We start from the raw sequence: 26,884 nt of genomic DNA, 5'->3' as shown, positions 1-26,884 counted from the left end.
GTGCCTCATCAAAATGGCAAGTGGCTGCAGGTCACAGACCTTTAAATCCTTCAGAGTTAATTTGTCAATGCCAAGGTCATAGTGGATTTAAAATAGTTCCCTCTCTCTCTCTCCTTCCCTCTCCACCCCACGCCCCCAATTTGAAATACTTGGTGACCCCAGAATGAGCAGATTAAAAGGAACATTTGTCATGGGCAGACATGGCAGGCCAGGACCATTGGCCAAAGCTGGGCCATTCAACATTTGTCATTGTTGGGATGGGCAGCCTAAATCTCCAGTGAGGAGATTTAGAATTCACAGAAAAGAGAAATCCATCTCTTTTCCAGCAATCTAGCTCATCCTATTAGAAAGGCCTTAAAACCACATCAAAACAGAGACAGCTGAATATGACACCCAGGCTCACGTGGACAAAGGCGGCTCTATCTATTGGACCCAGATGTCAATTTTGTTAAGAGGTCAGGCTCTTATCTTTGGGAAGAAGTTTTCTGAGTGATTCCGTGCCCAGCAGAGACCTCGAGTAAGCCAAAACTGGTAAGGAACTGTCCCTTTGCTTCTCTGCCCCACCTCTCTAAACTTCCCCTTTCCTCAGTAGCTAGAGCCTTCATGCAAGTGGTTCTGTGATTTCAATGCCCATTAGAATCACCCAGAATGTCTGTTTAAAATGCAAGTTCCAGGGGCCAGCCCCGTGGCTGTTAAGTTTGTGCATTCTCCTTTGACAGCCTGGGGTTCGTCTGTTCAGATCCTGGGCACAGACCTACATACCACTCATCAAGCCATGCTGTGGTGGCATCCCACACAGAAGAACTAGAAGGACCTGCAACTAGGATATACAACTATGTACTGGGACTTTGGGGAGGAAAAAGGAAAAAAAAAGGAAGACTGGCGACACATGTTAGCTCAGGGCCAATCTTCCTCAAAAAGAAAAAGAAAAAAGAAGCAGCTCTAAAAATAAATAAATAAATAGAATAAAATGAAAATTCCGGGGTCCTACCTCCAAGGTTAAAAGGCTGAACTAGCACCCAGGAATCTGCATTTTAATAAAGAAAAATAACCCAGGCGAGGCAGTATTTCTAGCAGAGCTTCCTCCTTGGCCCCTGTAGAAGGCCAGTTGCACGGGGCTTGACATCTGGCAGGGGCACTCCTCTCTGCGTCTCCCAGGGGAGGCAGGTCTGAAGTCTGCAGAGCATTTCTATCCCCCACCCTGAGCAAATGTCTGCCCAGGCCAGCGAGGAAGACAGTCAGTTTGCAGCTGTCTCTGGGGGAAGGGCAAGAAATTTGTTTTGATCACACTTCATAGAGCTGCATTACGTTGTGGTGGCTTGCTTCACCACTGTCATTGATGGTGGTGACCCAAATGAATCTGGCCCAACCTCTGGCTCATCTGCCCCCTTAACCCTTCCTAAAATCTCCTTCGGAGAGTCCCTTTCCACTAGACCTCAGGCCAGCAGGTCTGCCCCCACCCCCCCTCGCCCTGGGAATCACCTGCAGGCTTTTGTTTTACAGCCAATGCCCGGGCTGTGCCCCAAATCAGGAAGTGGGAATCTGGAGGGAGGGGTGCGGCCCGGTGGTGGTGTCTTGTCACCCCTCCCTGGGTGGGTCTGACGGTAATCAGGGTCGATAACATTTGTATGCAGTTTTCTGCCCCGGTTGCACTTCGGACTCCCCGGGGGAACTTTACAAAGCCTGATGTGCCTGAGTCCCACCCCCAGAGAGTCTAGACTAACTGGTTTACTCTCCTCACCAGGCACAGGAGTGTTTTTAAAATCTCACGCAGCTGAGAACCACTGTCTAGGCCCTTCCTTTCTCTGAGGCAAGTCCCCCCACAAACGCCTCCTGCAGGCACTATGAGCTCGAGTGACATCTTCAGGCTCCTTGGGGGGCCTGGGAGTGAAGTTTTGGCCCCCAGACTCTGTGATGCCTGAAGATCGGAAGGTGCAGCCCCCAGCTGGGGCTCCAGATGTGTTTGTGGACAAACGGGACTTTGCTTGCCTGAGTGCCGACCCTGTAGTTCAGTGGTTTGCGACTCGAAGGCAGGGCTTCTCAAAGTGGGGGCCCTGGACCATAAGCAGCAGCCTCTGAAGGAAATCGTCAGAAATGCAAGTCCGCAGGGGCCACCCCAGACTTAGGGAATCAGGGGAGGTTGCCGACGTGGGGCCCTGCGGTCTGCGTCTGGCAAACTCTCTGGGTGATTCTGACCATGCTCAAGCTTGGGAAGCGCTGCTCTAGGGTGCACGGGAATCTCTCAAGAAGCTGTATTAAAATGCAAGATTTCTGCACTGAGTCCTGAAGAATCGAATCCTGGAGGTCTAGAGTAGGACCCAGGAATCCGTATGCTTGGCCAGCACCCCAGGATAAAAAAATTGTTCCAGGACTCAACTTTGAGAAACCCTGGAGAAGCTAATTACCCACAGAGGCCTGCTTTCCATCTGGTCACATTTCCCATGGATCTGCAAGGACTCTTGTCCTCTCCCGGGCTCGCACCCCCCTCAAAAGCTTCTAGAATCTTAAGCCCTCACCACGCCCTGGCATTCCCTAGAAAATGGGCTGAACCAATCCACAGGCGGGGAAGAGCAGAGCCAGCCTGCCTGCCCCGGGGGGTCTGTTGCCGCTTTGGGGACCCGTGTTTGTGTAAGGAGCTCTCCTGCAGGTTCCAGGAGGATGAAAACATCCAATGACTCCCAGACGTTGCTGAGCTGGATGCATTTATTTGTACTAACGCTCCTGGCCACACACTTCCAGATGGACGGTCCCAAAGAGAATCGTTTGTTTCCTCTCGTCTCCCTCCACCGTGCACTTTACGACTGCAGAGGGTCAGGCTCACCATGTGTTTCCCTCTCATCTGTAAGTGCTTTTCCGGGGGCCCCGCTCTTGGCAGCTCCCAGATCCACCAAAGAGCGCGCACACCGGCAGCCGCTGGCTGGGGGCCAGCCTCCTCCGAGTTCAGCTTTTGGAGATTGGCAGCCTCCCTGTCACCAGCTCAAACTTTCAGGCTGTTGTGCCCCTTGCGCTTGATTTCCGTTATCTTTGAGGGGGGGGCTCGCCTTTTGTTTCTCGGGCAACCGTGCTAATAAATGGGACACAGCGGAAGAGCCGTCTGAGCAGCAATAGCTGCTCAGCCAATTTGTCTCGGGCACTGGTTTGTTAGGAATCCTCTGAGCCCATTAACCCCTGAACCTGGGAGACGGTATCTCCCTAGGGATGAATTACTTTATTTCCAGACATGTGTTTGCTCATTTAGCACCCTATTCATAAAAGCAGCCCTCTTTTTGGTGGTGTTTTCCAGAAACAGAGGGGAAGAGCGTCCCTGTTCACAGGAAGGACACACAGTCCAAGAAGAACACCTGGCCACGCCTACGAGTGACAGCTGACAGTTACCCAACAGTTACTACCTGTCGGGCAGAATGCAAAGTGCTTTTTCCTATCCTGTTGTTTAATCCTCACCCCAATCCTTGGTCCTGAGTGGAACCATGGACCCCATTTTGCACAAAGGGCATCTGAAGCACAGAGAGGTTAAATGACCTGCCCAAGAGTGCACAGCTTCAGAGTAGTACACCTGGGATTTGAACCCAGGCAGCTGCTTATTTGAAACCAACTCTCCTCTGCTGGCAGAGCTCCTCCCCTTCATCTCTTCTCACTTGGGATGGGGACAGGGAGAGGCATTTGGGCCACAGGAAGGGAGAGTTCACTGGCCTCCAATGATCCTTACCCATGGATTCCACTTTCAGAAACATATATTGACGAAAGTGCTGCATCTATTTTTAATTTGAATGCTTATTTCAACCCTGAAGTTTATTTTTAGTGACACACGCTGTTTTATTCATGTGGGTAAAGGGACAGAAAATTGTGGTTAATATTTCACAGCTCTGCCACCATTCAGCTTGCACTGAGATTTACCGCACACCCTCTTGAACGTGGGAGGAGGTGACCAGGGCTCCCGCCAGAGTTGGGTGGTTCTTGCTCTGAAAATCTTAGAAGATGGAAGTGACTCATCTCCCAGATTTAGATTTCTGATTGTTAGGAATTGTGTTAATGTGATATAACAAAATTAAAATACCATCGTTTAAAATATAGTTTATTCTCTTACGAAAGAGTTTATTCTTTAACACAGTGTTCTCAACCTTAACACGTCAGAATCACCGGATGAATGTTAAAAAAATCATGATGCCTAGGCTTCACCCTAAAAGACCAACTACGTCAGCATCTCTGGGAGGTGACACCCAAGCACCAGTATTTTTCAAAGCCCCCCAGGTTATTCCGATGTGTAGCTGCAGTTGAGAACCAGTGCTCTAACATAAAGCAAACCCTAACATCATTCCAGTGATGATATGGTAGCTCCACAACTCAACCTAGGTTCTTTCCATCTTTTTGCACTTCCATCCTCAGCACCCGGCATGTATTCTCAAGGTCACCACAAGGCCCAAGATAGCTGCTGAAGCTCCAGCCATCCTATCTGCATTCCAGGTAAGAGGAAGGAGGAAGGAAGGGAAGAACCAAATAAGGTAATGCCTAGCTGCTATGGATTGAATTGTGTCCCCCCTAAACTCATGGTGAAGCCTCAATCCCCAGTGTGTCTCTATTTGGATATAGGGCTTTTAGGAGGTAATTAAGGTTAAATGAGGTCGTAAGAGTGGGGTCCTAATCTGATAGGATTGGTGGCCTTATAAGAAAAGGAAGAGAGGAAGAGATCTCTTTCTCTCTCTCTACCATGTGTAGACACAGTGAGAAGGCAGCGGCTGCAAGCCAGGTGGAGAGTCATCAGCAGGGAACTGAACTGGCTGGCACCTTGATCTTGGACTTCCAGCCTCCAAACTATAAGAAAATAAATGTCTGTTGTTTAAGCCACCCAGGCTACATTATCTGGTTGTGGCAGCCCGAGCTAAGACACGAGCTGAGTCAGCACCGTTTCATGGTCCTTCCCAGAAGTTCCATCAACGCTTCAGTTTATATCTCATCAGCCAGCACACAGTCATGTGGCCACCCCAACTGCAACAGAGGCTGGCGAATGTCATCTTTTTCCTGATTTCTTTGCCACCTCAAATAAAATCGGAGTTCTACGACCAAGGAAGAAAGGATATTTGGTGGCAACCAGCATCCTGATGAAAAAAGGAGTCGGTGGGAGGTGGTGGGAGAAAGAGAGAAATGAGAGGGCCTGAGAGCGAACTCTTCCGAACCGAGGAAATTCAGCTTGAGTAAACTCACGTCATCACACATCAGGGAGCGCCAGGAGCAGAAGGCAGGATTCCTGACCCAGAGCTTCCGTGGGACCACGCATCCCCTCTCCCCTTCCACAACATCACAGCTGCTGGTGAAGAGGCCCCCGGGTGGGCTCCAGCTGTCAGGAGAGCAGCCTTTCTCCCAGCTTGGCCTTGGGATGACAAAGAAGTTTGCACGGGGTCCCTGGACAAGCACAGTGATTCAGATGAGCAGCATTTTTTTCTGGCTTTATCCCCTGCACCGAATGAGCTATTGGGTGAGCCTTCCTGAGCCAGTGTCAGAAGGGCTTGGTAAACGCTGAGGAAATCTGAGGTGAGCAGACGTTGGAACAGGTGTTGCCTGGAAATACAAATCGGTAGCCTCTCTTCGTTCAGTGGGCAAATATTTGCAGACTTACGATGTGCCGTGCGCTGATATTAGTGCTGAGCAGACAGAGGAGGTCGCTGCTCTCGTGGAGCTTACGTGTCAGATCGGGAAGACAAACCATGAACCAATCAGCAAATAAGACCGTTTCAAAGGGGTAATGAAGATGGGGTGGGCAGCATGGTTAGCCGGCAGAGGATTCTCCTTGGGGAAGTGGTATTTGAGTAGAAGTTGAATGGTGCAAAGGATGCAGATGTGGGGAGACGGAGGGGAAGAATGTTCCAGCAGAATAGTGAAGGGAGCAGAGCAGACAGGAAACCAGTGAATGTGGAGCACGGTGGACAAAGAGCCAGGGTAGGAGGTGAGGTCAGAGAGGAGGCAGGAGCCTACATGGAGGGCAAAGAGATCAGAGGGAAAGATTTTGGGTTTTCATTTAAGGGCAACAGGGAGCCCACTATAAGTCACCGAGAGATGCCGTCTGACTACTTTCTCACAGATCACTTGGGATTGTCCATGGCAGAGGTGGCAAGAGGGAAGCAGGCAGACCAGTCTAAAGGCTTCGCATTGGTCCAGACATAGTGGCGGACTAGGTTTGAATAGCGGTCAGCAAACTATGGTCTGTGGCCTCCTGATTTTGTAAATAAAGTTTTATTGGACCATAGACACACCCGTGTTTACACATTGTCCGTGGCTGCTTTGGCACTGAAGGCAAGTTGAGTGACGGTAACGGAGATTGTCATGGCCTGCAAGGCTGAAAATATTTAATCTCTGGTCCTTTACAGGAAAAGTTTACCAACCTCTGGACTAGAGGGGGAGATGACAGGGACATATTTTAGGTGTTGCCAACAAGATTTATTGGTAGATTGGACAAGGGAGAAAGGGAAAGACAGAATTCGAGTTCTAGGCTTTGGGCTTGAGGATCTTGGCGGATGGTGGTGCCACTCACTGAGACGAGAAGATTATGTTTGGGAAGGAAAACCTAGAAGTCTGTTGGGAGCATGCTATTTTGAGATGCCTAGGGGCACAACGACAAGCAGAGCAGAGAGCGTCTTCCCGCTCACGAGTCCATTTGGATTCCCAGGCCACTCACATAACTCCGTGGCTATTATGAAATCGCTCGGTGAGGGACCGAACCTTCTCGTACAGAGGTGCATGGACATCGGGAGAGTGGGGAACCAAGGGGACAGACCTTCAGAGGGACTTACACAGGAGCCCTCGCTGTGCTCAGGAAGATCAAGAAAGCAGGAAGACATAATGAACGTTCACTTTGAATTTGGCTGGAAGGGTCAAGCAATGAATAGGGTGGCGTTAATAGCTCTTTACTAATTAGAGTTAGTACCAGCATTGTATTTATATATCTACTTAAATGGTGCAAACTGAGAAATTTTGGGCTTCCTTTTTACCCCCAGAGCAGTCTCCCTCCTGTCTGAGCTGGGTACCATTGTCTCAGATCCCTACATCTTTGGGTTACATCTCATGAGGTCACATTCACCCTTCCAGATACCACCACACACTCTCTTATCCACGTTAGAGCCTCAGAGTTCTCTTCTCTGTCTCTCTCTCAGTTACCCACATCATCAGCCCTCATCCCAGCCTCCACCGAAGCAATAGCTGCCTGACTGGTCACCCACCGCAGTTGGTTGTCACGTGGCTTCTTGGGTGACTGTCCTAAGACACACATCTCATTGTAATGGACAATGACAGTTTTGTCTGCCAGAAACAGCGGCTCCCTTCTCCTGGGGCACAGCTCAGCCCTTCTGCACCCAGCATAGGGCTTTTGATCCTGGTCCTCTGGCCCCATCACATGCGGGGAGATGACCTGATGCGGACTATCTGAGAATTCTCACCCTCTGGCCCCAGAGATTTAGTTAGCATCTGTGACACCAAGAGAAGCAAGATGCACTTCCCCAAAAGTTCAACATTTCAGTCGATTGAGCTGGTAGCTGAGAGAGAAGCAGGAGTGAACCAGGCAAATAGGGTAAGGACATGTGCTACGGGCAGAGGCCCCAGCTGGTGCCACGTGCCATGGCCTGGTGGTGGGAGGGAGCAGGGACCACGCCAGGTACGTGGAGGCCAGGGCAGCTGGCACGGCAGTGAGAGGGCACTGTGGAGCCAGCGGACGGTGCCTATGATGCCTGGTGCCTGTCGGCAGCAGCAGCCGACTCGCAGGAAGCCTCTGTATGTTGCGTTTGTACGTAACCACTTCACACCCTCACCTATGCAAATCTGCAGGAATGCAATGAGGTCAATGGTGTTAGCAACCTAATTTTACATATGTGGGCAGTAAGACCAAAAAACAGTCGCTTTTCTGAGGCCCTATACCAGTGTGTGAGAGGGGATAGAGAGAGACATGAAGGAGAAAACACAGGACGTGGTGAGCAAATTAAAGTGACTGGGCACCAGCCATGATCACAACCCCCTGTGATCCTGGCAGTGTGGCTTAAAAGCTGGTTTGGTCAAAAAAGCTCACGGCCCATCACCCATTCACCCCCAAGGGCCATGGTTAATGTCCGCTGGCCAGCGCATCCCCAGGATGTTTCTGGCCAAGGTGATCTCCACAGACTCACCCCCACCTCTTCTGTAAAACCAAGTGTGTCATGAGTTCCGAATCGGTCCAGCACGGAGGGGAGGAGGTCCACACGGCAGGCCCAGCAGGGCACCCCCCCACCCCATGGGTCATGGAATTGCCCCCGGAGTCTCTGCCCCGGCCCCACATGGAGCTGGCTCCTGCATTTGCTTCCTGTCCCTTCTGCTGATTTTCCACATGGCTGGATTTATTTTCAAAACAATTTATAGTTACATTAAATATTAAAGGCACTTTACAGGTGGTGTTTACTGTTTGGAAAGTAACAAAGGTATGTTGTGCTGTATAAAACGGCAAAACCCAACTTGGAATGCTTGCTGGCTTGGGCTGCGTGAGAGCAACATGACAGCTACCTCCGTATTTTAATGAGGCAGTATCTCCAGGGCGGCCCTCTTATGGGATTGGGCAGGAGGGACAAAGAGGAGCTGGCTGAGGCTGGAGCTGTGGGTGGAAAGACCTCCGTCAGCCTCTGCATGGCTCGAGGAGCCGTTTGGGAAGGCCAGGTCCATGGCACACGAAGGCCAGGGCTGCAGAGTAGCCTATCCTATTATCATAATATTATAATACTATTTTGATTGTGGGGCCTTCAACATGTACCCAGCCCTCTGACGCACTCTATATTCATCATATGACATATTCATTCCTTCTGCACCTGTTTATGGAGTACCCACCCTATGCCAGGCATTTTTCCAGATTTTCCAGAGACAGCCTCAATCTCTGCCCTCTGGGACTTATGTACTGACAGGGAAATCAGACAAGAAGCAAATAAGCAGACTCAGAAATAAGATAATTGTAGAATGTGATTAGCATGAAGAAAGAAATATGTAATGTGTAGAGATGTGGAGTAATGGGCGATGGGATGGAGGTGGGGAGGGAAGGCCTCTCTGAGGAGGTGACATTTAAACTGAAGCCTAAAAGATAGCCAAGTTAGTCATAGGGAGAGCCAAGGAACAGGCATTCCAAGAAGGAAAAATTAGTGCAAAGGCCCTGGGGTAGAAAAGAGCTTGGCACAGTCTAGAAACTGACAGAAGGCCAATTTCCCCCTAGAGAGCTGAGAGCAGCGGAGGGGTAGGTGATATTATTATCCTCACTTTGCAGGCAAGGAATCCCCAGCTTAGACAGCTTAATTTTCCCAACTGAGGTCACACCACCAGTAGATGCAGAGTTTCCGATTTGGTGGGTCTGGGGTGAAGCCTGAGCATTTGCGTTTCTAACAAGCTTCTGGATGATGCTGATGCTGCTAGTCTGCAGACCACACAGCTTGATGCCAAGGCTGATTGAGATTGCTTGCTTTTATTGTAAAAATGGTAACAGAAGCTAGAAGCTAGGATGTCACTAGCACCTGTTCTGTGCCAGGCACTGATGTTTGTGCTTATATATATTATTTACATATTGAATTTTCAGGCTTCCCTTTAAGGTAGGTATTACTATTATCTCTATATGTAGAGATGGGGAAACTGAGGCACAGAGAGGTTAAAGTAACTTGCCTAAGTTCCCACAGCTAGTTCTTTGCCAAACTGGAATTTGAACCCGGCACTCGGGCTCCCGGGTCTGCAGTCCTGCCTCTCAGAGGAAAGCATTTCTTGTTCTCACGTCTCTGGTACCATTCGGTTGGGTCATTAATTAACCCACAATGAACCTCGCAGTCGGCCATTGTCTCCGCAGCCCCTGCGGAGCCGAGTCTGTGAGCTGCACTACGGTGAGGACTGCCTCCTCCTTTCCTGCCCTCCTTTCCGGATCACCAGCAAGTCTCCCAAGGAGCGTGTGCTCCCTGAGTCCGCTCTGACTGATGGGCGTTGTCACCGGCCTCCGGAGAGAGTCTGTCTGAACGTTTCTGGAGGCATTTCTCACAAATTCCCCTTGTGTTTATTAATCTCACACCTTGAGGGGGCAGTCAGTGCCTCCCATGGCTGGTGTTGATGGAGCACCTGTGATGGGCCAGGTGCTGGGCCAAAGGCTTTTCAAACCCTCACACCTGTGCGTTGAGGGAGGCATTATTATCAGTCCCATTCTACGGATGGAGAAACTGAGGTTCAGAGAGGCAAAGAGAATTGCTCTGGGTCTCATAGCTGGCAAGGGGTGGCGTCAGGATTTGATCCCATGGGCTGCCTGGATCCCGAGCTGTCCATTCTTCATAAACTCTGTGGCTCCATCAGGATTATCTGTAATGAGAGGCTCAGAGGGCCCAGGCTCAGGGCCACACAGCTCGTGTCAGAAGGGTCCAGGCCGCAGGTCAACAGCAGTGGGAGAATATGCAGAGTCCTAGAAGGGCAGGTGTGGAGGGAACAAATCACTCAGCCCTCCCAAGTCCTTCAAGTCCATCTTGTGATGGATGGGAACCAAGACCTGGAGGTGGAAGTGACTAATTTCTCTTCTTTACAATACGTACGTTAATCTAGGCTTTCTGACCCTTGATGCTATTGTCATTTTAGGCAGATAACTCTTCGTTGTAGGGCTGTCCTGTGCACTGTAGGGTGTTCAGCAGCATCCCTGGCCTCTACCCACTGGATGCCAGTAGCATCCCCACCCCAGTTCTAACAACCAACAGTGTCTTCAGACATTGCCCAGTGTCCCCTGGGTTGGGGGTGGGGAAGGGTACTGAGCCGCCCCAGTTGAAATCCTTTCGTTAATCTGATCAGAGCATTTACTTGCTTCAAATTCTCCCTGTTTCCCCTAGTTTTTCCAGATAAAACCCAAACCCCTTTGCTGGGTCTATCAAGCTTTCGGTGGGATGGCCCTGCTAACACTCGGGCTCTGCAGTCCCCTCCCTGAGCGCAGTAACAAGTCACAGCTGACGGGTACTGGGCACTTCCTATGCACCGCGAAACTTCTTAGTCAAGGCTCCTCAGAGAGTCGCCATCCTTATGTCACAGCTTACAAGCTGGAGGTCTCTAGAGTCTAAGAAAGGTGTCTAGAGCCAGCCGGTTAGTGCCTGGCAGAACCTCAACTTAAATCCCAGCGTTCTGACCTTGACCCAGGAAATGTCTGCTTCACGCTTCCGGTTCTGGCCGGTGCGCAATACCAACAACCCACTTCTCAAATGCGCCCTGCTCACTCCCCTTCCGGGCTGTGCTTCTCTTAGCACTCCCCCCCCCCCCCCCCCCCCCCCCCCCCCATGAAGCACCCTCCCTGTGCCTCCGCCCCGCTGACAGGACTGCGTCCGTCCTGTGGTCTTGTGTCATATCCTGGTGCTCGCACAGATCTGGGCCCAGCTGGTGTTTGATAACTCAGGAGAGCGTCAGGCCAGGCCGTTCCTCTGCCAGAAGGGCTGCCTTCATCAGGGATCATTTGCTTGGCAAAAACAAACGCACTGGAGCTAACGTAAATAAAGGGAAAGCCACTGTGAGGAGTGAGGGTATCTGGTGGGCCTCGAGGGCAAGAACTCGTTCAGGTCCCCTCTCACTTAAAACTAGAAATTCTTCACAAGACCTTGGTCCCGGGAATTGGAAAGCTGGCAGGAATCAGACTCACTCTTTATGCTCTTTGTCTCTGGGTCCTAGGGGAAGGCTTTTCTCTTTCTCTGCTGCATTCTCCTGCGGTTTGCTGCAGACAAGCTCTCCAGCTCTCTCTACATCAGAACATGGGGCCCCCAAATGGCTGCCCAGGATGGCTGGCCTAGTCCACTCGGGCTGCTCTAACAATGTACTGCAGACTGGGGAGCTTCTCAACAACACAAGTATATTGCTCACAGTTCTGGAGGCTGGAAGTCCAAGGTCAGGGTGCCGGCAAGGTGAGTTCTGGTAAAGACTCTCTTCCGGGTAGCAGGATGCCAGCTTCTCGCTACATCCCCACATGGCAGAAACAGCAAGCATCTCTCTGGGGCCTCCCTTATAAAAGCACTAATCCCACTCAGGAGGGCTCCACCTCGCAACCTAATCACTTCCCAGAGACCCCACCTCCTCCGGATACCATCACCTCGGGGGTTGGGTTTCAGCACATGAATCTGGGGGGAAACAAACATTCAGACCACAGCCGTGGCTGCTCCAACATGGGCGATCCCACCTCAAGTCCACGCTCCTTGAAAGTTTAGTGCATGTAGCTGCTTGATTCAAGTCCAAGCTCTAACACCAGGTAACCAGGAGGGAACTCCGATTGGCCCTGCTTGGGTCAGGAGGTCAATAAGCTATAGATGGGGGGGCAGGAGTCAAGGACCATGGACCCCTCAGTAGGGGCTCTGGGAACAAGCTCTCTCAGAAGAGGAAGTAGGCTGGGAGGAGGGAAGAAATGACTGACAGGGGAATCAGAAAGCAAGCAACATTCATGGTAGAGGAAGTGATCAGGTAGAAGGAAGACCTGCCGTCTCTCAGATTGTCCTGGGGGTCCCTTGGGTTGAGGACACATCTCCTCACCTCTGCAAGGAATGGTGGAGCTCAAAGGCCTGTGCCAAGCCTGAGGGAGGCCCACCCAATGAAGCCACCACATAGTCCCTTCACAGACTTTGCCCCCACAACTCCACACACTTTGAGGCACTTTAATGGGTCTGTTGATCAATGCTTAAGTGTCTACAAGTCTCAGAGAACAGGTGAAGATGCAGACAAGGTACAAAAGGGCTCCTGTGTGCTAGCCTGGAATGGGCTCCAATAGCCGTCGGCTGAGTCCTCCAGAATTATTTCCTCAGCCCATGCTCTGCTTCCGGCCCCTGGTTTCCAACTAACAGCAGCAGCTAGTGGGGTGGGGTGGGGGCGAGGAGACCTGACAGATAGTTAAGGCCAAACCAGAGCAGAACACTGTCACTGAAATGTGGTTCTTCCTCTTCTCCTGGAGGAGACAGGATGGGAAAGGAGGGTCTGATGGCTCTGTACGCCCCAGGTTATGGCTCTGGTGTGCTGCCTATATGGTACAACCAGGGCTTATATCCTCCCCTTAGAGGAGGGCACCCCCATTCCAATCACCATCTCAGATGGCCTGGAGAGCTGGCTGGAGGCACGCAGTATCTTCTATGTTCTTCAAATACTTCAACCCAAACAACACATCCCAATAGGTGTAATGCAGAACAGATAAGAGAATCTAGCTATTTTCGATTAAGACAGGCATTGAAAAGATTTGCAAAAGTATAAAACAATATATCTATTTTTTGCCTTAGAAATATAGTTAGTTTTCATAAAAATATGATAGATATGTGTTATGGACTGAATGTTTGTGTCCTCCCAAAATTCCTATGTTGAAATCCTAATTGTTTATCCTATGAAGAGAGAGGCCTCTGGGAGGTGATTAGCTCTTGAGGGTGGAGCCCTCACAAATGGGATTAGTGTCGTTATAACCGGCCCCCAGAGCTCTCGCTAGCCCTCTTTCTAGCATGTGAGGATACAATGAGAAGGCTGCAGTCTGCAACCTAGAAGCCGGCCTCATCAGAATCCAACCACGCAGGCACCATGATCTCAGACTTGCAGACTCCAGAACCGTGACAAATAAATTTCTGCCGTTTATAAGCCACTTAGTCTGTGATACTTCATTATAGCTGCCCAAACTGACTCAGACAGTGTGTTAACATATACTAGGTTTATTGTTATTTGAATGAATTAATAAATATTTTAAACTCACATTAAAAAAAATGTCTTTGGAGTCCTGTAGTTTTAAGGGTATAAAGAGCTCTGAGATCAAAGTTTGAGAACATTTATTCAAACTATTTTATGCATAAACCCACTTTTTCACTTCAGTATGACAAATAAAACTGGCAAGCAATAGGATATATTGGAGAATATGAGGAAGCCATGTGGTATAAACCTAATTCGGCCTGACCTTGTCTTTCCAAAAGGGCCTGACCGAGCCGTTGAGCATGCATTGTGTATCTGCTTTAGAGATTCCCTATGGCAAGAGCAAAGGCCCTTGAGATAAAGGTGCAACCTCCCTCCCCCTCCCAACTTTGGCGTCTTCTTAAGGATTAAGCATCTTTCCTTAGGCTAGAAACTGATTGCTGCGCTCACCTGTGACCGCCCAGCTCGAGACAATAGACTTGCCTCCTGCTACGCCCACCAAGATGGCAGACCCACTACCTGCTGTGTCCATCAAGCGCTGTGCTGACAGGGCAATCTTGTGACTATTGTGGGAGGGACATTTCAATCATATGTAAAGCACCCTCTTTGCGGGTATATAACCACTCTGTACACCTCATTTCTTTGGTGCCCTTTCTTTCTTCGGGAAGAAAGGCCCCGGGCTATGGTCCTCAGATTTCAACTCAGAATAAACTCACCCAAATTTTCATTTATAGATTGGTTATGGATTATTTTCGTCGACAAGTATCAAGGACATCCTTTCATGTCAAATATAACATCCACTAATGTAAATAATAGCTGCCTTTTGTGAAGTGCATAGATGTACCCAGAGATTGTGCTAAGCACTTTGCACACATGAACTTGTTTGCTTTTACTCTTCGCAAAAGAACCCATGTGAGGTAGGTACTATTTCCCCTACTCTACACATGAAAACACTGAAACACAGAGAGGTTAAGCTACTTGCCCAAAGATGCACAGCTATTTAGGTGATCCAGCCGGTTTTGAACCCAGACACTCTGACTCTAGAGCCTGTAGGCCTCACAGCAGTCAAAGGTATGGAAGTCCCAGATCTCTGTGAATACATGCACAATGAGCAGTTATAAATGACGAGAGTAACTAGAGGGCTTGGGTTGGGAATAATTACAACATAATTTAGTGTAGATGATTTACGTACTTTGAGCTGTTAATCACGATGAGTAACCTGTGGTTTGGGTACCTGTTGTGTTTTGGCCCAGGCCTTCTATTACCTGAACAAACTCAAAGACAAAGGAGGACGAGCTGTTGGCCTGCATGCTATCTCAAGACCCTCGGTGAAAGCCAGGGGTTTCCCTGTCAAACTGTGAGGGGTGCCCTCCCCAACCACCCCCTCCCCGATCCAGCGTCCGTCTTCTTACACGTTCTCCTGTGACCCAGTACTTTTCCTGATGCCATTTGTCCCAATTTGTAATGCTCTGTTTGTGGTCTGGGGTGCTCAGACTCGCCCACTAGACTACGTGCTCTATGGGCATGGGGACCCGGCTGTCTGCGCTCACCCGCTGTCCTCTGACCCTAGGACAAGGCCTGGGACAGAACAGCTGCTCAGGAAACCCTGGTGGGATGAAAGCAGACTCAGAGCTCGCCACCTAAACCCCCAGGTCCCTTTCCAGCCTCAGACGCATCAGCCCCAGCGTCCTCTGACCCCAGCAGGCTGCACCTGCACCTCTCTGTCGGGGCTGCTGGAGCCAGCTTCACCTGTGCCAGCGGAGAGCTGGAAGTGCCTGAAAACATATGTGGTTCCCAGGACAGCCCTTAACCAATGACTGACGGGTGGGGTAGCAAGTTTAAATACTCCAGCCCTGTCTGGCTTCACCAAGACCCTCTGAGTGTCCCCCGCTCTCTTTCCAGAGCCCCCCAACAGGACTGGGTCAAAGGCACCCTCCAGAGGGCTTGGCTTGACACCATACCCTGGCTGCTCCGCTCCCCTGCCCATCTCACTTCCCCGCCACCCTATTAGTTTTCAGTGACACTTCCTAAGAAGTCGTCCAATCCTTGCTCCAGGTCTGCTTCTGGGAAACTCGACCTCAGATAGACCGAGACTGTGCCTCAATAGACCCCTCGTGCCCCTTCGACACTTCATATTTTTTGAACGAATGAATGAATGCAGCATCTCATTTATAATCCCAGAGCTCCGGAGCAAGTTTTAAGGAGTGGAATGGTTAGGCAAGGAGCTATTCCAACAATATTCTCTGGAAATCTTGATAATTAAGACCTCTGGGAGTGTGGTATCAACAGTGGGGTGCTGGAGTTGGTTCCAACTGGCTTGTGAGATCCACTTGTTAACTATTCAGGAATTCCATAAACTGGTTGTTAAACCCTTGGTAGCTTGAAATTGACCATGGTGGGAGTATTTACACCCCAGAAATTGGCAGGTGCTACAAATCAGGGCCAGTCTCCGCTTCCATCCTCCCCTCCCCCACTTCCCCGAGCCAGTTTGCCGCCACACTCCTGGGAACAACAGGTCAGGGTTAAAAAGAAAGAGCCTGTACAACAAATAAAATATAGTACAGCGGTTAAAACGATGGGTCCTGAAGTTAGAGAGGCCTGGGTTCAACTGTATTGTCACTTATTTATTCTATGACCTTGGGCAAGTTACTTCTTTCTCTGTGCCTGAATTTCTTCATCCTGAAAGCAGCGATGCCACCATCTGACATCATAAATCTGAGAAGTGCTTAACTCAGGGCCCGGCATGGAAAGCAGCTCAACCAAGGAGAGCTATTGTTAAGTTAGAAAACCCAGGAAACCCAGACGGGCCTGGAACGTGGGCTTGGAGACCACCGTCACGGCATCGCCATGTCGGCTGACTTGGCCTCACTCGTTTACTCTCGGGTTGTCAGCCCAGCCCCATCAGGTCACTTTGACCAAAAGCTGTGGTTCTTGGTGAACTCTTAAGATTAACTGCTGGTCTCCGCTCGGTGCTTCTCATGTAGAAAGCCCAGGCACCAATGTTGCCTTGTTCTGTGGATCTCTCAAAGAGGGCCTCTGTAGCTCCCTTTAAGAAAAGACAGTCCATTCAAGGCTGATTTTTATTAGGTAGCTGTGCCGGGTAGCAGAAATCACATGCCCCCAGACCAAGGCACACGCAACCAGGGCATGACAGTGACACCAAATCAGCCCATCAAACTGGGCAATTGTCAAACATGCAATACACACCCTGAGTCCATGCAAAGGGCTATCTAAAGTTCAGGGGTCCTAGGACGGTGTAGCTGAGGCTGCCAGTGCCCTGCCCACGTCTCCTTGGGCCAAGCTTTCCCACACCTGCTGGCTTCCTACCACAGCCACAGTGACTCCGGCCGCAGGAGCCACCTGGGCCTGCATGCATGCCCTTGGGAGCAGCCCTCAGCCAATGATTGATGGGAGTTGGTGGCTACATCCCCAGCTTCCTCACCTCTTGGGTGAGACAACTCTGAGGCATGTTCCACAGCACCCCGCAAAGGTTACCATGGGATTGGGCCAGTTGCCCACAGCAGTGACCTGCTCGTTAAGGGACCGTCCCTTCCCTTCTCTTCTCTGCTTCTGAGTTCAACACCTAAATATCAAGTAGGGCACTCACAGTTTGTCTCAGGCTCTGCCTCTGGGAGAATCTAACCAAAGACAAATAGATGCCAATTATTCGACACCTACTGTGTGCCAGACACAGTATTTGGTGCTTTCCTCTGTGGACTGGCGTTGTGGAGAGGGTAGGATAGGATAAGTGAAAGGAGGGGAGCTGAGCCGAGTTAAGAGCAGTAATGCAGGCCAGGATTTGATGAAGAGTCATTTGTCTTCTGCTCTCCCTCCATCCGTCTTGGGTTGTGACATGCCACACGTATATCAAATTTGTAAGCATTGACTACAAGCACTTCAGCAAGACCCAGAGTTATGGGCTTGCCAGAGAAACCCGGCAGAAACTGGAGCAGACGTTTCACGTGGAGCTTCCAGACTGGCCTTTGCCATTCGTAATAATGGAAGATAGCATTTGTGAAGCCCTCGCTCTTTCTCAGGTTCTGTGATCAAAGGCGTGGTTGCATTCAGTTGCCACAACAGCAATGCTAGGTGGTACGTGCTATTAGATTTCATTTTATAGATGAGGAAACTGAGTCTCAGAGACGTTAAGTGATCTGTCTACAGATACACAGCACAGGTAAGTGGTGAAGCCAGGATTCGAACTCAGAGGCCATGCTCTTGACCCATGGCCACCAGTGTGCCAGGCCTTGAAGTGTGATGAAGATCTGTGGGCCTTCTCCTCCCACCAGACCACAGAGTCATGGTTCAGTTATCCTGGGGGACAGCCTCTCTCTGATTTGTTCTGTTTTCAACAAGGTCCGATACTCATTGCAGTATATTGCAGCCACACTCCCCCTTTGTCTACCGTTCTGCCTTTGAGAGCCCCCCCTTCCACCACCCCCACCCCCCATTCATTACAGGTGCATCAGGTAGAGGGGAATGGAAGCCACTGTGAACAATAGGACAAAGAAAGCTCACCATTGCCAGTTGCCTGGGACCCGAAAACAAGTCACTGTGTTTAGTTTTTCGTGGAAGAAAACTCAAGGCCGTGTGTGTCGGTCTGAACATTGGCTGTGAAATTAATACTTTAGCCAAATGACTTAGTCAAGACGGAAATATTATTTTGTTCGCACCGGTGTGGGCCAACATTCCCCCAGGAAAACACTGCTCAGGATCGATGGAATCTTTGAAAGAAACAGAATTTCATTCTGTCCTTCAGTTTATGCTCCTCCTCACCTGGCTACTTGGGTCTCTTGGTTCACTGCCCTGCAAAGACCTCCCAGAACTTGCCCATCTCCCCCTTTCCATGGGTGTCCGTGGTCAGCATGACGCTGAGCTACAGGAGGGAAGATGCACAAAGGGGGTCCTTGATCACTGATTAATTCAGAACTCCGCTTGGGAGGAAACTGGCTGCGCAAGCTCACAGCACACAGGCTCCTGAAGGAGCTGGAAAGGGACAGCTCTGGCACCGGCCGGATCGTCTGAGAGAGAGGGGTCAGAGTGGCTTGGTTTCAACACGCTGGCTTTGATTACTTGGCGTCCGGCTCTGCGCTCTTGGTCCTCCAACGGGAGCCCGGCCAGGTCGGCCTGACCCAAGGTCATCACCCCAGAGGACTGTGGAATAACATGTGCTGTTCACTGGCCACTGCTGACCAGGCCTGGAAGACAAAAGTCCCGGTTGCTAGGGTTTTTGTTGGCCTGCTCTGGAAGGAGCTCTTTTGGCCTGCAAATTATTGTGGTTCCCGAGGGAAGCGTGCTGTCCCGGGCCTTTGAGTCCTCACATACCTTCCTGGCTTTTTACCTTTTCTGCTGTGTCCCTGGGGGTGAGCAAATAGGGAGGGGGCAGCAGATGGAGGGGGCGAGGCTGCCCCTGCAGGTTGGGCTTCTCAGGCTCCTCCATCAGTGATGGCTAGCCCTGGCCATGGAAGGTTAGAGCAAGACGTTAGAGGGCGGAGGAGGAGAGAGAGCAGGGCGTCTTGCCAGCTCTCTCTGTCCACCTCAAGTGAGTCCGAATCTGACAGGATCAGGTGAATGAGGCTGATTTGTGCAAATTCAGGGTCAGATCCTGACCTTATTTAAAATTTTGATATTTTGTTCATCATGGACTTTTTGCATTAATTTTGATAACTGCTTGGAAATATTATTTATCGTGATTACCGAGTTTTTTGATGCCCCAATAGACTCTGCACCCGAAGCCAGGGTGCCTCTCTGCCTCAATGCAGTCCTGGCCTCGTCTTCCTGTACGTGTGAGACATTTACACACGGAAAAATAATCTATCCAAACGGTCTGATTCCGCTTGATGCTCTGTGAGCTGCTTTCGCTCGCTTAACGATACATAGCTGAGCACTTCTATGTGGATGAACGTAGTTCTACACTACCCTTTGCTGGAAATCACGTGTTGCAAAATATCTCACTGACCCCTTCTTTATGGGTCTGGGAGCCTCTGCCAGTGCCCCACCCATGTCCCTAACATTTCCGTGTGCTCCAGCCAAATGGCACTGTTGGAAATTTGCATTTCCGGGTTTGAAGTCTTGTTCCAGAACCACAGAATGCCACACTGCCTATGAATGCAGCAGGAGAAATCGCTGGAGAACTAACAGCTGTCAGGAAAGCTCTAGGCCAAAGACTTGGAGGTGATGTACAAAGACCCCAGCTCCCTTGCCCACTGGTAGGACAGCTCTGAGATGTGTGCTCCACACTGGGTCCCAGAGTTTTCCCCATGGAGATAAGCTCCAGGTGCCCACACTGGCACTTGGCTTCATAACACAGCTTTTATCGGCTGCCTGCTCTTCTCTGTGTCACTTCCCCATTCCCTTCCAGGGTTGTCCACCACCCACCTCACACAAAAAAAGAATTGCACTACAATACTCGTCTCAGGATCTGCTTCTGTTAAAATGGGCATTCAGATTATTTCAAATATTTCACTATACATATTTCACAACCTTTGCACTTTCTAGCATATTAATAGCCCCTGTACCTTCTTTTGGGGCTATGATCCCTTCCAAACAAGGATAGGAGAGGAGGGTCTTTGGTAAAGTCCAGAAAGGGAAGCATGATAGCATCTCAGAGTTATGTCATATGAAACGATCATTTCCACTATGTGCTGTGGCATCGACAACATGGGGAAGCATTGTTCCCGCCTCGTGGACTATGCATTCACTTCTGCAGCTCCAGTGACTGGCACGTAGATGATAAATATCTATTGCATGAATAAAAGGAGTGACTGATTAATGCTCTGAACCTCTGCCACGCTGAGTACATGAGACCATGCAGCTTACCTGAGGCACTGAGCATCTGTGCCTAAAGATTCTCTAATTGTAAGGTCAAGACAGAGAACGGTGCAAGAGTAAGGTTAGCAAGGTGAGTTGGAGGCTGCTTGGAAGATGAAAAACAGGGACCCAGTCTTTGGGGGTGAAAACACGCTCTGGTCCTAAATGGCAGCAGGAGAAGAATCAGAACCTTCTCCAGGTGGGAGTCAGGCCTCAATACCTCCCTTAGGAGGACTTCTGTGCTTACGTATGTTGGTAGAAGAAGGAGCTTTTCCATCCCAAGTGAGTACAGAGATCGCATCCTCCACCCGCTTCATCCTTTCTCTCTCTCTGTCTTGGCTGCAAAAGGCCAAGTGTGACTTCACACTGGGATCCATGATCTCCATAAATCAGCTCTAGACCCCACGCTCAGGGCTGCAAGGAAAGCAGGATTTCGACAAAAACTGGATGCCTCTTCGATTTCCATTGCTATCAGTTGATTCTAGAAGCATTTTTCTAAGCTGATGAAGGAAATCTAGCTGTTCCAAGAGCTGATGAGGGAAGGGCTGTGACTTTTCCCGCAATCTCCTCCTAGGAGCCTGGCTTATGAATACATCACCGCTGCTCCCCCATCCCCACCCAGCCGCCGCCCCCAGACGGAGGTTGAATTTGTTGGTGTTGGTCTTAAATGGCTTCTCTCAGACGGTTACCCATCTGATCACTCCTAAGCTGCCCGCTCTCTTTTCTCTTGGCTCCTTCCCACACTGAGGATTCTTGTTCTGCCTTGGAGAACAGGCTCTCCCATTCCAGGGCCACCAATCCTGCTGGGAGCTTGCAGCCCAAGAGGCAGGAGGCCCTTCGGGAGGAGCCGAGACGGTGGTTAGCCTTCCACCGTTGCGTTGAAAGCCCTCACATTTTATTTCTTGAGTTTCGTATGGCTTGGCTTGGCTGCTTTTCTCTACATTTCTGTCGGAGTGTTTACCTTCACTTCTGCCCACCCTTACATCTTTGCCCGCAAAGTGTCCACCCTGGAAATGAGGGTCTGACCCAGCCTCCCACTAAACAAACATCCTAAAGCGTGTACAAACACAGCCAGTCCTTGTACCTAGGAACCCCCAGGGATCGATGAGAAAGGACAAGCTCAGGATTAGTGTCACAGGAAGGCTTGTTCCCCACAGCCTGGCTCCTCTCTTACTAAAAAAGCAACTTTTCAGCCTCCCATCAGTCACCCATCCATCTTCACCATATCACCTTTGCAGGACAATTGCATAGACGAGGCCTCCCAACCCAGCAGAGCAACCTGAGCAGGTCGAAGGACTTTCTACATAACCTCTTGATGGCCTCTTGCATCTGGGAATGCTAGAGGCCAAGTCCAATTGCTCAAACGTATTAAAGGGTTCTGCTTATGTCATGGTTGCTCATGTTTCACTGATTAAAGCAAGGCCAAGTCTCAAGTCAATGGGGGAGTGTCCTCATCCCTAGACGGGCAGGGAGCAGAGTGAATCAATCAATCACACTACCCCTCCAGGCTCATCTTGAGCCCTCTACCTCTGACCTATTCAGCCATTCTGAATGCATCATGCTCTCTCCAGCCTCAGGACCTTTGCACATGATGTTCTGTCTGCCTGGAAGGCCCTTTCTCTTCCTAATCTTCTATTACTCCTTCTGATCCTTCAGGTTTGTTCCCCCCTTACTTCCTCAAGGATAGGCTGCCCTAATCCCCAGACCCCTAGTCCACTGGCTAAGTCTGCACTGTGTACCAGGCACTACCCTCAGTCACCACCTCACTTACAGGAAGCCGCTTCGTTATGAACACTCTGACACAGTTTCCCATCTCTGTGCTTTCGTTCTTGTCCTCCCCGTCTACCTGTGATCCCCTTCTGTCTTATCCATCTGGCTCCTTCTTGTAATTCACAGCTCAGCCTAAACATCACTTTCCTGAGCACATGATTTAAAGCGGCACATTACACTCAGCATACCACTTACAACCGACACGTGTCCTTTGTCATTCAGTTGTTGCACTAACACGTATGCCCCAGTGAAGGGAGCATCCTTGTCTAATTGGTCCATCCCCATATCATAAGAGCCTGGCACAGTGCTTGCCACATGGTAGGAACGCAAATATTTCTTGAATGACTTAGCAGATCCAGTAATACTTTCAGCGGCCCTCATATCTGCTAGACTACACACCATGATTTTGGGGTCAGGCCTGTCTGTTGGCTGTCATCCCTCCATTGCTTAAGACAGGGCCACACGTAGTGGGTATTCCATGAATGTGAGTTAGCCATCAAAAGTCTGTCCTAAGTTGAGTTCCCACCAACAAGGATGTCAGTGCAAGTAGTTAATTTGGGAGGTCACCCAGTCGGGAGGGAAAGTGAGAGGGGGAAGGGAAGGAAGCCATACAGGCTGTGCCCATGAGTGCTGTGCGGGACCCAGGCACCTGGTATAGAACACACCTCAAGGATACCCCAATAGAGGTGCAAGGCGCCTGCGGCGTTTATCCAGTAACTCCCACCAGGCACTGGCCGAGGGCTGCTGGGCGCTTAGGGACATTCAGACTCTGCAATTTCCGGCCTGTCCTGTACCAGGGGCGAAGCTGGCTTGGGCAGCTGGAGAAAGCCCTCAGGCTATGATGACAGGAGGAAACCATTCGGTCAGTTCTGCCTGCCCGGGAATGAGGGCAGGCGGACACAGGCAGGGCACCGTCAGTGTCTGCGACAGAGGCTAACTGAACCAATGAACTGAGATGCAGGGAGAGGGCTGACAGAGGACAGCAGGATGAGGAGTGGGATGGTCAGGGCAAGGGGGAAAAGATGAGAGAAAGGACGCTGCAAGCTTTTCTGGCTGCCTCTAAGCAGCTCAGTGGTCTGAGGAGGGAGGGTCCTTCCTATTGGCCGTGGCTCATCCCAGGGCTAGGCCTAGAGTCCAGGCTCAGAGCCACGAGCAGTTATTTGGCAATTTGCTCCTGCTTTCTCAGAGGTAATAGCCAAAGCAGAAACAGAGAGCATTGCTGCTTTTCAAAAGGCTTAGAATATTCCGGAAAGAGACTTAAATTTAATAGGGAGAGAGAGGGAGGAGGGGAAGTGGTTGGAAAGTCTGGAGGGAAACCAGGAATCCTGCAACCTCTTCCCAAGCCTGCAAGGATGTGTGGACATGTCCGGGCGAGTCTCCCCTGACCTGGGGCAGCCCCTGGTGACTTTTCAGGTTGAGGGTAATCCCGGCTCTTTACTCATCCTTGGGTCTTGTTTTGGGCTATTCCACCACCTCTTCACACCCACAATCAAGAAGGAAAAGAAAAGAAACAAACAAGAGAAAATAAAGCAGCCAGCCTCTCTGATTAATGAGCAGCTGGACCAAGGATGGGTGGCTGAGCAATTTCTAACCAAGACTGATCTGCCCTGGCTCTGCCCTGTGGGACCAGTGACAGCTGGAAGCTGGGCCAAGGCTCCACACCTCCCACCACCTATATTTCTGTGGTCATCTCTGCTGTGTCCACATCTCCCGTCTTCCCATCTTCAATTCAGCTTGCGTGCTGAGTCCAGACTGATGTTGCTAACACCCCTTTAACCCAGACACGGCTCTGTCAATTGAGGATGCTGGAGGTCCTCTTGCCCTAGGGGCTGTGTAGCAGAGTGGTTAAGGACCCCAGCCTCTGGGACCAGGTGCCCTGGGTTCAAATCCTGGCCATGCCAGTCACTACGTGCTCCCAGATCCTCCACCCCTCCCTCAGCGAGAGCCTCCCCCATACTGAGGGTGAGCCTGGTGTCCACCTCCTTCATCTGGGGCTCCTGAGGACACAGCAAATTGTCCCACTCATGGAGACAGGGCTGTCCTCTCTAATGAGGTCCCTTCTCAAAGGATTTTCAAAGGCAGTTTTGACTATTAGCAATTTGTTTTGGGCACAACTTTAGCATCGTCCCCTCTGCGTATGAGGTGAATTGGATCAGTGGTGTTTCTCAAAGGGTGGTCCCAGGGACAGCTGCTCAGAATTACTGGGGGCAGGGCTTATAAAATGAAGGTCCTTAGGCCCCACCCCACATGAATACTCTGTTTTTCTCAAAGACCCTGTGTGGTCCTTGTATGACTGAACCCCTTTTCAATAGACAAAACTGAGGCTCAGAGGGGTGAAGGGACGTGCCCAAGATGAATTAAATAAGAACAGAGCACGTCTTCAGATGCTGCAGCCCATGCTCCACCACACGCTCTCCCTGTGGATCCCCGCTACTGAAAACACAACAAGCCTGCTATGCGGCAGCCCACAGCTCAAGTTTGGGGATCCTTTGTGGGGTGATTTTTGTCTTCCCTCTGCTCAAGCACATGAGAGTCTCATAAACAGTTTTGGCAAGGCTCCCTTTTGCAGCCAGCCTTTCTCACGGCAAGAAACTCTGACTTCAGAAACTGTGTCCCCAGGCCTCCTCATTTCCCCCCGTTCCTCAATTCTTTGACATTTTATCTGCAGGGGAACCTTGCTCAAACACCTCATGCATTCACTTAACACATATTTATTGAGCACCTTGTGTGTGCCAAGTGCTGTTCAAGGCTATGGAATGAACTGCTGTGAATAAGACAAAGTCCCTGCCTTCAGGAAGCTTCTGTTCAAAAATCAAAAAGGAACAATGTCAGGGAGAGATCAGTGCTAGTGAGTAACAGGGTAAGGTCAGGCAGGGTAAGAAGGACAGAATGTGAGGGCAGAGAGGTGTCAGCTATTTTAAGTCTAAAGAGAAAGACTTTTTATAAAACATAACCCCAAGGACATTCTTGCACTTAAATGTCAAGGAGAATTTCTTAACACGCTCTGATAGTCCATCAGTATTCACATCTTCCCATCGTTTTACATATTTTGCTTGCTTGCATGATATCAACCTAATTTAGATTCTGATTCAAACTAAAAGAGTTTGGTCTATAGGTTCCCCATCCATTCCCATTCTTTATTTCTCGCAGATTTTTGTTGAAATGACCGGACCATTTGTCTTACAGAATTTCCCACAGTCTGGATGTTGCTGATTGCATCTGTGTGTTGTCCTTTAACCTTTTTAAGAAGGTGGCCTCCACGACGACATTTGCACAGAGACCTGAAGGAGGGAAGCCAGCGAGCGAGCCCTGCAGAAATCTGAGGGTACGAGGCTCCAGCCCAGCTTCCGGTTTTTCTTAGCTTGACTGCTCCAAGCCTTGACCTCTGAAACCACGTGCTTTTTTCTTGGAAGCGCCCTCCCTGCCATGGCAAGTAATCCAGCTGCCTTCATCAATCTGCAGCAAAATATTTGTGTTAAAAGCACTTGGCCTTAAAAACTGGAAACCACCCAAATCTCTATCAACAGAATGAATCAACAAAGTGAAGGATATTCAGGGGATGGAATACTACCCAGCAGTGAAAAATGAATCAACTACTGTTTCAAGCAGTATACACAAGTCAGTCTCAAAAATATTACTGAGTGAAAGAAGCCAGATACAAAATAGCACACATTGTATGATGCCATTTATCAAGTTCAAGAATGGGCAAAACCAGTCTATGGGGATAGAAATCAGAACAGTACTTTCTCTGGAGGTGATAGTAACTCAGAAGGGGCATGAGGGAACCTTCTGGAATGATGGGATTGTGCCATATCTTGATCTGGGTGGTGGTTGCATGGGTGTACACATGTGTAATAATTCACCAAGCACACTTAAGATGTGTGTGATTTCCTATATGTAAGTTATACTTTAATTTCAAAAATTGAAAAGCAGGTGGACTTTGGATTCAGACAGACCCACGCACTAGTTAACTGTCTAACCTTTATCAGTTCTCCTTACTGCTTAGAGCCTCAGTTTCTTCAGTATAAAATGGGACTAATCCAAACCCACTTCTTTGGTATCGCCTGCAAAGCGTTTGGCACAGAGTCTGGCACATAGGAAGCCCTCAGAAAGTTAGCTATTCTCCTTTGAGACCATTCTAATACCCCACCCCCAATCCTTGGCAAACAGGATGAAACCTCAAACAGACTCCACATTCATCAAATTCCCCGGGACACTTCTCTATCAGGCTAACCAGGAGACTTGCATTTGTAACTTGTTCATCAACGATATGCACATTACCTCCCACTGCTATTCTTTGAACATGTTGCTTTCATTTGATCTAATTGCAGACTCAGCGTGGTTAATCACAACATCTTGGGGCAAGTTGGAAGAAGCCGATGGGTCCCTCATATGTGTTGGGCTGCATCACTGCCAACCCCTGCCAGCTTTCCCCAGAACCTGGAGACAAGGGAGTTATTGGAAAAAGATTCTGCTCGTCTGGAATCCTTCTCAGAGGACGGTCTTGGCAGGGCTGTTGCCACACACTTGCAACTGGTTTATCGAGAAATAGCCGCTTGCTGGGAGGTATAATCTCTAAATTGACTTTTTCTTTTCCATTTCCTTTCTTTGTTTTTGATTCTTGAAGTTTCTGTTGAAGCAAACGCTCGTTTGTAGTGTCTGGATCCAC

General features: G+C 49.8%; 1 long non-coding RNA gene across 1 annotated transcript; it reads left to right on the top strand.

The window, feature by feature from the left end:
- The first annotated feature begins 2,826 nt into the window (after positions 1–2,826).
- Positions 2,827–25,800, top strand: LOC124228212 (uncharacterized). Its single transcript, XR_006885663.1, has 3 exons — positions 2,827–2,841; positions 4,384–4,461; positions 25,402–25,800. It is a non-coding gene; the product is annotated as an uncharacterized LOC124228212 (long non-coding RNA).
- Positions 25,801–26,884: the final 1,084 nt, after the last annotated feature.

Source organism: Equus quagga, chromosome 1, assembly GCF_021613505.1.
Source record: "Equus quagga isolate Etosha38 chromosome 1, UCLA_HA_Equagga_1.0, whole genome shotgun sequence".
Lineage (NCBI taxonomy): Eukaryota > Metazoa > Chordata > Mammalia > Perissodactyla > Equidae > Equus > Equus quagga.
The sequence above is the reverse complement of the archived record's forward strand: the minus strand, read 5'-3'. Positions and strand labels throughout refer to the sequence as shown.